Raw genomic sequence first — 12677 nt, 5'->3', positions numbered from 1 at the left:
TCAGTGCGACCCCACCTGCCGACAAGATTAAAGGATCGAGGTTAAGTTTAATATGGTTAGGAACATAATTTCATGAGCTCACAAATGATGCAGACGAGGAAACCGTCATAAGATATGCACGAGCATATATACTACAAATGATGGGTGGAAGTCTGTTTTCAGATAAATCAAGTCATTTTGTTCACTTGATGTTCCTGCACTGTTAGCTAACCTCCATGATGCGGGGCGGTATTCGTGGGGTGGAGCATGCTTAGCATGGTTGTATAGACAACTATGCAAAGCAACAAGACCTGAGATTCGAGAGATAGCTAGGCCTCTCATACTTTTACAACTATGGGCTTAGGAGCGATTTCCAACAATGGCTCCACAGCTACAACATGTTAATGACGCTCAGTTAGTTGGACGAGCCTACGGTTCTCGGTATGTTGTTTTAATTCAATTTAATTTTTATATCACTGATCTAGTTAATTTAAATTCTAAATTATCAATTTAAAAATTTAGGTGGAGAGACAAATTTTGTGTGACTAGGATAGCCACACATGTAGTCAGCCAATATAGTTACATGTTTGATCTGCTTCAACCTATACAGGTACATTACACTAAACCTAATTGATTATTTTATTCACATTTTTATTGTATTTTTCTTTAATATTCTCTAATATAATATTTTGTATTTCAGGTTATTTGGGAGCCGTACAAAATTATTATGCATACTTTGCCTAATTTTTGTACGAATGGTCAAAACATATGGCAGACGATGAGTCCTCTCATATGTTTTCACATTGGTGAGTGGCATCTTCCTAATAAGGTGATGAGACAATTCGATTTTCAGTAGGATGTCCCACCTTGTAATACTGAACCCGGCAAGATATTGACCTAAGGACTGGAGATTGGTCCAAAAAAGTTGCACATTTGGTAGTGCGATGGCACTATTGTGCAAGGTTTATTGCAGTGGGGGTTTCTCTTGAACAGTTTGACACAGATGTCACTCAGAACATATTCATTGGTATAATAATATCACAAGGCGCTACGTCACTCGTCCAGAAGCAGTTGTGGGTCATCTAGTAAATGAATGAATATTATCTAATTATTTTTAATTTAAATTTATTTTAAATATTGTCTAATTGTTTTATAATTCACAGAGATCAAACAACAGTAGACTCCGTGAGGTTGCGAATGATCCGAACCAGGTTCTTACTATATGTAGTGACAACCAAAACTATATGGAGGAACTTCATTATATGTACGATATACCTATTGTTCCTCCACCAACTCCTAAACGTAGAGGATCTGTTCGGGAAGAGGATGAGTTTGATAAGGTTGCACATAATGTGGAAGAGTTGCCCCCTATGATGCAGACACAGAGTCAAACTGATTATGTTAGTCCGATGATGATGATGCCAACATTTGGTTCAGGACATTATGACTCAAAGGCTGGTCCTTCGTCTTCATACGTGCATGGACATGGTCGGGGTCGTGGAGAGCATAATGAATATTTATATTATGAAGCGTCTGCAGAGGTACCGGGGCAACATCAAGAAGAACCCGAGCAACCTCAAGTTCGAAGTTGACGACGACAACCAGCTTGAAATCGATGACGTCCGCCTTGTGGGACGCATTGATTTTTGTAATTATTTTTATATAAATGAAATATTTAATTTACATTTTTTTATTTTTATGAGTTATTATTTTTTTAATTTATTATTTTTAGAGTTTAAATAAAATAATAAAATATTTTTAGAAATTGTTTTTATAAAATAGAAAATAAAAAAAAAAGGAAGAAAGAAGAAGGTGGAATGTGTAATAATTAAAAAAGAAAAAAAAAAAGAGGGAAATTTGTACGGTATTCTCGCTCTCTATCAAAATCTCGCTATTTCGCTCTTGCTCTCGCTCAAAACATCACTCTCTCAAAATCTCGCTCTCTCTCCTAATCTCACTCTCGAATTTGATTGGAAAATTCAGTAGCAATAAGAAGGAGATTCATTAGCTCGTTATTTAGTCAGACTTGATGAGATGACAGAATCCGTAAAAATTATTCAACAAGCTTTGGAAATTCCAGGGGGACCTTATGAAAATTTAGAAATACGATCTTTTGATAGAAGAAGGTCTTCAGAATGATAACTAGACTCAATAATAATGTTAGGAAGGTCAAGGTCAAGGATTCAAAGTTCGACGTACAAATGAAAGGAAGGTCGAGGGTTCAAAATTCAACTTATGTAGGTCGAATTTTCAACCCTCGACTTATTTTTTAAAAAAAAACAACAATATTTTTACAAATAGTTTGAAAACAACAATATTTTCCTAAATAGTTTCTATAAGGACAATATCCTTTTAATTTTCCCGCTCTAAGATCCATTTTGAAAAATTAAATTGGATAATTCGTAAATTTATTTAGAAATTTAGATAATTTTGGAAAGAGATATTGTACTAAAGATTAGGGGTATATATGGGTTGGCTTGGTATTTTTTGGACCAACCTGAAAATTCAGATGGGTGATTAGCTAGTCAAATGACTGTTTTAAACCCAACCCAGGTTGTTAGGTTATAACTTATTTTTTTTATTTTTAATAAAAAATATGTAAATTTATATACAACACATGACTAATAACTAATATCTCATAAAATTAAGATGCTAAATATCAAATATCTATGATATTTATTGTAAACTTTAAACAAAGACAAATGTCATAACAATTTTAAAATAAAAATATTTAAAATTAAAAAATTAATCAATACAACAAAATCAAACTTTAAATAAAGAGGAATATATATATATATAAAATTCAGGTTGAGTTGAACTCAAATTTTTTTTAGCCAACCCACAACCCAACCCAACCCAATAAAAATAGAAAAATTCAACCCAGGTTGGGTAGTCTGTTGTTCGGGTTGTCGGGTTATTTGAACACTCCTACTAAAGATGTGAAAGTTTGGGTAAGATTTAATATAAGATTTGAAAAAGATTATTAGAAAAATTTGAAAATATATAGTTATTGGTATAAGATTTGGAAAGATTACATATTATCTAGAGAAATTTTGTGGATCTTGTTGTTCATCTAGAGATAAATTTCACCAAGAAATCCAAAAGAATTAGTTTAAATATAAGATGAAAAAGTTACTTTTTTTTTTTTAATTCTAATCTCGGTGTCAATTTTGACTGAAAAGGATCGAAAAAATTATTCCAACGAATTTTAAAATAATATACTAGTTGTAAAGGGAGGAAACAATTGAAGATTTCTTTGTGACAATTTCCCTTCTATTTTCATTTTTTTCATTTTTTTTTTCCCTCTGGTTTTGTTTCTTTTTAGCCTTTAACCTTTTCCTCCCATTAAGGATTACATTATTATAATGTATATATACACATTACAACACAAAAATACCATTTTCACTTTGGTACTTGGGGCACATTTATATTAAAAAAAAATAAGTTTTTTAGTACGAAGAGTTGTTAAGTTGGAAGAGTGATACGTTTGAGAGTTAAATTTGATATGTCGATAATCACTTTTCTTTTAAAATTGTGATATTTCACCGTGATGAGAAAGTAATATTTGATAAACATCCAAAATCATATTAAATTTAGAAGGTGGTTTCTAAATGATTTTTGTTGGAGTGATTTTCTTTTTTTAAAAGACTATTATTACATATTAAACCATTCTCCATTTTGTCTTAAGATTTTGAGAAATTTTATATATTTTTTAAATTTTCGTTATTTTTAATTTTATTTCTCTCTAATTTTTACTCTCTTCCTCATTTTCTCTTTAATGTTTTAATAATTTTTATCTCTAATTTTTATTTTATTTTTTAAAAAAAATTTCTCACATTTTATCTCTCCAATTATTTTTAACTCTATAATTTTTCTATATCTAAATTTTTATCTCTTCAATTTTTTACCTCTTTTTCTAACTTTTTGCTTGTAAATAGTTTTGTTCATCACTCTTACATTTTTTTTTGTCTCTTTAAAGTTATTCCTATAATTTTTTTGTCTCTCCCAACAAAAAATTTGTGAAACTTTATTTTACTATCTTCGAACTCTAGCCATCTCTATTAAATTTCTCTCTCTAAATTTTTTTCCTCTCTAAATTTCTCTTTTATCTCCAATACTTTTTCTCTCTTAAAATTTCTTCTCTTATAACTTTTGTCTACAACCCTCTAACTTTTCAATCTCAAATATAATATATTTTTTAGTAACTTGATGATTCTAAAATTACCTTTAAACATAAAGATTAATCATTTACAAATACTTTTAATTAAATTAAATCGCTTATATAAGTATGGAACCAAATGTTGGCATGATTTAGAATACTTCTACAAAATTAATTATAATTACATAATTGTACTTAAAATACTTATTCTATAAGTCAAACCCAAACATGCCCTTAAATCATTGAAAATCAATTTTGCTTATACGAACATCACTTTTGAAAATATAGAATCGAAAATTAAAATGATGATATGAAAACCACTTTTCATAAATCACTTATTAACAAATCAATTTGATTAAATTTGTTAATTCTTAAATCGCTCCTAAACATGGCGTTACTTCCCTTGAACACCCAACGATTTGAATCTAGTTTATATACTTTTTAGTGAAAATTTAATTAGTTATTACAATTCGTTTGTAGTTAACTTTTGTTAAATAAATCAATGACTTTACATTTTCTTTCAAAAAATTTCAGAAACATATTAACATTGTGCATTTTATTTTATGAAATTTTGTTTATTATCTCTTTATTTTCAAGTAAAATTTAAAGTCACGTTTACACCAGTTGAAAAATAATCCATCATTGGTAATGTAAAAAGTAGATCTCAGTTGATTAGTTTTGTTATTGTTTATCTGCTTTCAATGATTATAATGCGACGTGGGGTCCGCTTTAAAATTTGATCAAATCATATAATCTGATTGAGGAATAAAAAGTGTTCAATCTAATTACGGTTGAAAATGTGAGATCACTACTTTACCATTACCGTTACCATTACAGATATTATTACTGTAACAGTATGAAAATTATGAATTTGCCACATTTATTGTTACCTTTACACTGTTACTATTACAATTATTGTCAGGATCAAACAATAACGTTAACAATAAAATGTGACAGATTCATAATTTTAGATAAACATGATAAAAAACAATTCAAATGTGTTTGCGATTCAGGCCTATTACGATTCATCTATCATTGAAATCTCATTTCGATTATATCCGTTTTTATTATGATTTGATAAACGTGGTTTAAGTTCAAATTAATGAAGAAGACTAATTTCTCCGATTAAATCTATGGGTGATTGCAGTTGCTAAAGTAAAAACAACAAAAAAAAATGAAGACAGTGAAAATTAAATGCCAAGAAAAATGAGCAATCAAACAAATGATTGAATTTTACTTAGCATCTAATTTAGAGGCACGTGTCTACCCAATTGTAATTCAATCACAGGAATTTGAATTAAATTAAGGTTGTTTTTAATATAAAAAAATAAATTAAAATATTTACAAGATATAGCAAAATTTTAGAATTATCAATGATAAACGCTGATAGTTCTAAAATATTGTTATATCTTGTAAATATTTTTAACTGTTTTATCATTTGAAATAATTTTCTATTAAATTATCTACCATGCAATTCCGACTAAAGCCATTATTATATTGAAATTTTAATCTATTGGACACGATGTTGTTCAATATAAATTAGGCATTAACATTACACTAAAATAATAATAATAATAATAATAATAATAATAAAAAAAAAAACTGAGACAGAACAATCAAATCAGATAACCGAATTTTATTAATCGATTTCTCTCTAATCCTAAATTCATGAGGCAAGATATGAACTTTTTGAAAACCTAATAAACACACATGACATGACATAATTTATGTTATTCTGGAAATATCAATTACGCAACAATTACTGATCATGCAATGGTTTTAAGCAATTAGACATGCAAATATAATGAAGCATGCTAAGGAATAAGAATAAGGATGAAAGATGTTTTTAATTAAGATAAACATAAAGCAACATTGATTCACATCCAAAGCGTCGAGACGCTTTTAAGTACCATCTCGACGTTATCCTAATTTGATCATTCATTCTTCAAGCGTCATGCAACATTGAACACGTTGTCTTGACACTCTCGATTAAGGAATTTTTGGTCATTTTCACTATTTCACTTAGATGACATTTTTGGACTTCAAATCCGCCATTTTAACCATATTCACGTGGGACGACATGGTCTACCATATTGGTGATCGATTCTTATAAAACAACATTTAAACTCATAAAAAATGTCATGAAGTAAGTCGATTTAACAAAATAATATAACACACTTACCGTGGTATCAAACACTATTGATACGACCTGCTTCGTAAATGTTACAAATGATTTTAAACTAAACCGTTCATGTGAAGGCATGCGAGTGGAAGTATCATCTACAATGAGATTGTATAAGGTTGAACCACTAAAAATTTGATCTTTATTTATAAATTCATTAATTAAGAATATTGATATTTCACAGGATGATCATATGTCACTCGATCTTAATCTTGAGTGAGTTATAAACTCCTATATGTAAGGACATGTCCTTTAATTTGCATAGGTGAGAATGACTTTTGTAGCCAATTCAATGAGCCTACCATTTTAGAGACTTATCCAAATAGGGAGTCGAAAGCATAATCTCTACTCCTTGAGTGTTGATTTCGAGACTTGAACAACGAGACTCCTTTTAACTGGGTCGAGAGAGACTTAATTTATAATTGAATCCTAAATAGATTGTTCATTAAAAGATCAGTAGTATTTAAGGTAGAAGATGTAATTATATGGGTAAAATAGATTTTTGACCCAATTACAATTATGAACATCTTGTGTGTATGTGTGTGCGTGCGTGCACGTGTGTTTATGAAGTTTCTTTAAGAAAATATTTGGTATAGGATCGATGTGGCAATCCTAGAAGAGGGAGAATAAAGTTTATTCAAGCTGATTAAAAATATTTTACTGATGTTAGCCCAATTAAGTCATTGATAAACTTTTCGCAAGCAATTAATTTAAACAAGGATTTTATAAAAATAAATTTAACCCAAAGTAATCAACAAATTAAAACTCACACTTTTAAGCATCCTGTTTAATTCTAACAATAAGATTAGTAAATGCTATGAAAAATTAAGAAATACCAATCAAAATAACAAATATAAACAATTAACTTCAAGAACAAAGATCGCAGTTAGTTCAAGTGATAAAATATAATAATAAATTAACAGCAAAATCAAATAGAAGATGAATAGAGAAATTGACACTAAGAAATTTATAGTGATTCGACACAACTGACCTACTCTACTTCCCAAACACTTCTTGGGTACTTCACTAGAAACCCTTGACTCTTTTCACGGCTTAGAGTTGAACCGCTACAAGTTTTTTCTAGAGGAAGAACAAACTCGATCCTTTCTACGGTTGAGGATCAAACCATTACAACAATTTTTTTTCGAAATCAAGAGCAACCCTTACGATGGTTTGCAAAAATTAAAGAGTACACTTACAACTCTCTCAATAGAGTGTATTTACAAATTGTAACACACGACAAATCAATCTTCATTCACTTAAAAGAATATGAAAAGATAAAATTGAAGTTTGGAGAGAGCAACAATGGAGGCTTAGTGAATTATAGAGGATTGTAAAAATGTGAAATTGTTTTAAAAATTTGGAAGAAGATTAAATATTTAAAACGTGAACGAAGATAGTGAAAGCCAAATTCAATTAAGACCTTTAAATCTTTGTAAAAGAAAAATAAATAGTGGAGATTAAAGAAATTAAAAAGTAAAAAGTAATTAACAAAAGTAATAATAATTTTGCATTTAATGTTTTTTTTCTTCTTTTATTTCCTTTAGTCACAAATTTATATAAATATATCATTTTTTCTAATTTCCTTTTCTTTTTAAATCCAACCAAGGTCCATGAACTGTCATTCTTCCAAGACCCCAAATGTCACCTTTTAACTTGGCCTTTTCGATGAATAAGTCGCCACATCATCTCCTCGAGTAATTTTTTGTTGAACTTGTTTCTACTATATCTTATTCATTTGAGCTCCGACTTGAGTGATTTAAATTGCGTTGGCATCGTTGTCTTGAACTGTATGCAACAGATACTACAAAATACTAAAATTATTAGTAAATTAATTCAATTTGTTATCATCCAAGTATTAATTAGGTAATTAATTAGAATTAATTAATTTAGGATTAAGGATCAAAATTACCCAACTTTTGGCACATGGATTTGTTAGCCGCTTGGAATAAAATTTTTAGGACTAAGAAACCAAATTTATGGGTTTGGGGCATAATTTTTCAATGAATGCCATGGATTCGAAAAAAATTTCTCTTCATTTCCTAATTCTTATCGGTGGTCACCGAAAACGGTCAGCAACAGTCGTCAGTTAGTTGCCCGTCATGGGTCATTGGATTCTCTTCACCGCTTACTGTCCAACGAGTATCATTGATGTTCATGGTTTTATATCATGCAAAACCGCAAGGTAGGTTTTAATATATTGATGGAGTTTGAGTATCATTCACAGGATTGACCCATTAATTTGGTTAAGTATCATTACTACTTCTACCTTATTTTATCTAGAGAATTTAAACTTTGAAGATCTTTTATTTAATTAATACTACTTTTACTTCTAACTAAGTGGAGACAACAAATAGAAATAAAATTTAAGATATAACTCATGCAATATGCTCAATCAATTAAAAGACTACATTTATTATGCAACATACATAAGTTAAGAAGATACTATTGTTATTAACTTCCTCTTTCGAGATCGATTGATTCTCCTACTTAGAGTTAAAATCTTACTATCACACCCCCTTCCTGGCTTACTTCCCAAGTTTGAAAGGAGGCGTGAGGACGGCAGATACTACTCTTTTGTGATACCTACTGTCCACTCTTACCTGTTTTGCCTAGTAAACTTAGAGCCAAGGAAAAATAACAACTCTTTGGCTTAACTCATCTTATTACAACTAATATAAAGTTTACAGAACCCTCAAACTCAACTTAACAACTCCAGACTTTTAATTATAGAAACTTATAATAACAAACTTAAGTCCAAAAGTGTAGTCGTAGTGTGGTAAAATTTGACCTTAGTAGCACCTTGGAACTCCTCTCTTTCACTACCTAGGAAAAAAAATATAAAAGAAAAGAATGAGATCCAAGAAGCTCAGTGAGTGATAAACAACTTACAGGGTCTCTTAAAACGCTTAAAAGTAAAAATTAATAACAACCAATCAACAACGTGAGGTTACTATTCCAAACCTCGAACATGCACGTATCAGTTCCCTACTATACCTACACACACGGTAGATAGTTAAAATTATCTCTCTCATTACTATGTGCACATAAATCCCTCTCTAAATAGCTCATAAACTAGACCCGTCAGTCCTCTAACCATCCCATACAAGGTTCCTCTCACTGGCTCAAGAGCTAGGCCTAATACCCCTTGACCATCTCGTGAGATTCTAACATAGGCTCAAGAATTAGGTCTTTGACCCCCTGACCATACTCTGCCACGTATTCTTATCCCATGTAAGCTAGCATATACCTATATATAGATTTTTACAATAAATCTTGAAGGAATACCACTCACAGTTTTGTTAGCAGAGATTCCCCCTTTTTCCAAACCTCTTGGTTTTCTGGTTCCTTCTGGAATCTCAGGCCTACACTAGCCCAATGATAGCTTGGAAACTCATGTTTTGGGCTAGAATAACCTTAGAATACCTTCTTGGCCCTAAACTCAGCATACCAACTCCAACTGATATGAAACTAGACCTTTGAACACTCTTGGACGACTATGGATGTATGGTAGCCTTCCTCAGCACTAGTTGGACACATGGTTGCTTCCCCAGGCCAATTGGGCACATGGTCCACCTTGTTGGGCATATGATCTGTCTTCTCAGCTCACTTCAGACTCAATTGGATACATGGCATGTCACCTCAACGCATGGTTAATGAGGTTGGATGCGTGGTACCCCTATAACACCCTAAGTTCTCTCTCACCTCTCTCTTGTTTGAGTCCTATATGAGAGGTTTTTTAGTTTTCATGTGATATGAGATCCTCTCGAGGTATTTATAGACCTTCAGAAGTTTCCTCGTCACTCTTCTTATGCTCTCAATGCATGACACCTCTTCCTTGTGGAAATTTTGTATCTTCATCACGTTGAGCCACTACCTACTTGTATGCAAGCTTGAGGTGTCTTCACCCTACCTTGTCCAACGTATGTTTACTTTTGAGGTGGCATTCCAACTTTTTGCATGTCCTCCCATGCGCTCACTGAAGGAACTCTTATCAAAGAGAACCAAAGAGTAGAAGTAAGATCGTTCCAAACTCATTGTGACAGAATTACATACATTCACAAACATACAAACTAGTTATGCATTTCAAAACAGATTACGATATGGTTTGATAAATTAAATACAAAGGTACAAGAGACATACCTTTTGAAGAACTCTTCTTCTACCTTTCTCTTGCTCTCGTGGATTCTTGGACCAGCAACTCTCGCTGTCGTTTAGAACATCATGCCAATCGTCTACCAAATCTCTTATTGTCGCTAGTACATGAATAGTCTTCTCCACGAACAAGCAGCCTCTAGGACACCACCACTTAGTGACCTTGGTATTCTCAGAGTGAGAATCCAGGAGTTGTGAGCTCTGTTGGATTTGGTAAAGGGAAGGAGGAAACTACGATCGTATTCAATGACCAAGCAAGTGGGAGAGGAAAAATGTCTATCACATAGACTTGTGCTTGGTCGTTTAGACAAAGGTGCACGATCGTCTAGTAAAAGAGGTCTGATTGTTTACACGATCGTTTAGTGAAGCTTGGTTAGGCGCGCGATCATTTAGTAAAACCTTACACGATCGTTTAGTCAATAGCGTGTGTACACGATCGTTTAGACAAACAATTGAGGCTGTTGTGTAGGCTCTCGTGAGCTAAACGATGGACAGTGTACTCTAATGAAGAGATACTCCGATTCGCTTCCAAAAATGAAAACATTTTTTCATTTTATTCTTCAGTTATGAAAACTAAATAGAACCTCCCATTGTCATGTATGATTATGGAGAAAACCACCAACAATTATCTCATAATTGTTTTGATTATAAATAAATATAATAAATAACTCATTATATTATATTTATTACCTATAGTTTTAATATCACATCATATGCAACATTTAAACCATAGTCATTTTCTCCTTGACTTGATGTAAATCATATTTACATCATTTTCCTCCAATTAATGTATCTCATACATCATGTCAACTATATCATATATAATTGAACCAGTTTAATCATATTATATATAATCAAACTCCCTCTCGTCGATTTGAACACTTCAAACTGACCAAAAAACTGATTCTCAATTTGAATCCATTGAGCTACCAAGGGGATCTTATGGACCTATAGCTTGAAGCTCCAATGATACGTGAATAGTTAACTACACTCTTTAGCCACGAGATCCACCATCCGTTAACTATCGGGCACTCCACTAAAGACCAATAACTTCACTCTTCTCACCATAGATATATTTTTGTGTCCATCAGATATAGCCAGTCAATAGTATGATAACCCTTCACAGATGCTCGTAAGTACAACTGGGCCAATTTACCGTTTTTCCCTTGTAGTTACATATAACTTCTTAAGTACCACTGATCCCTCTAATAAACAACACATCTTAGTCCTACTTTGAGTGAACACCTCTCGGGCCATGAGAAGGTGTGTGATGCCACATTGTTCAAGCCTCAGAATCAGCCCTTAAGGGAGCAATCTATCTACTTACCCCTGCTTTGGGGAAGGAGTGAACTCCATCTTGTGTAGCTGAGTTCTCTGCTCCCCAATCAGACGAATCCTTAAAGTGGTAGGTTTAAGTCAGAAATCTAGCCACTTGCACCCATGCAAATCAAAGGATCGCCCTCAAAGGCAGGAGTTCCTAACTCACTCAAGATTAAGGTCATGTTACCAATGGTCATCCTAGTGAAGTGAAGTCTCTGTCATGAACGACGTTATATAACGAGTCTAAACACTTCGTGGTCCAGTCTTATACAAACGCCTTTGTATAGGACACCCCCACTTGCATGTTGTTGGATTTTATGTCCTAAAACTCGTAGTTTGTAAATTAATAAACATATTCTGTTTTGTTTTTCGATAAAGTTGTTATTGAAATTGTAATCTTGAATCCAATAAACTAAGGTCCTGAGGCTATTTAATGTAGTTTGAACATTATATAGTGACATAAATGTGGATCAAGTTCAAATATATAGCCAAAATAGTCTATAGTATATGAATAAGGTTGGGCGCCTTATTCTGGGGATACTATGGATGCGGCCCACTTTGTAGTTAGTATAAACGATGTGATCTTGAATCGTTCATATAGAGATATGTGAGTGGGGGCATCCTATGCAATGAGTTTGCATAAGATTGAACCATGAAATAGTCACTTTTTACGTTCTAAATGCCTTTTTATGTATAAAACTGACTATTTCGTTAATTGATGACCTAGGTAACTTAATCTTAATCCTGAGCTAACTATGAACTCCTGTTTACTCGGAATTATCCTTAGATCTGCATAGATGAGGGCAGCTCATCATCACTGGCCCAATAAGCCTCCCATTACAAGGGTAAGATCAGGTGGATAGCTGGGAACATAGGGTGCAA

Source organism: Benincasa hispida, chromosome 12 (assembly GCF_027475165.1).
Source record: "Benincasa hispida cultivar pf3 chromosome 12, pf3_genome.v1.1, whole genome shotgun sequence".
In the NCBI taxonomy this organism is placed as follows: Eukaryota; Viridiplantae; Streptophyta; class Magnoliopsida; order Cucurbitales; family Cucurbitaceae; genus Benincasa; species Benincasa hispida.
The sequence above is the reverse complement of the archived record's forward strand: the minus strand, read 5'-3'. Positions refer to the sequence as shown.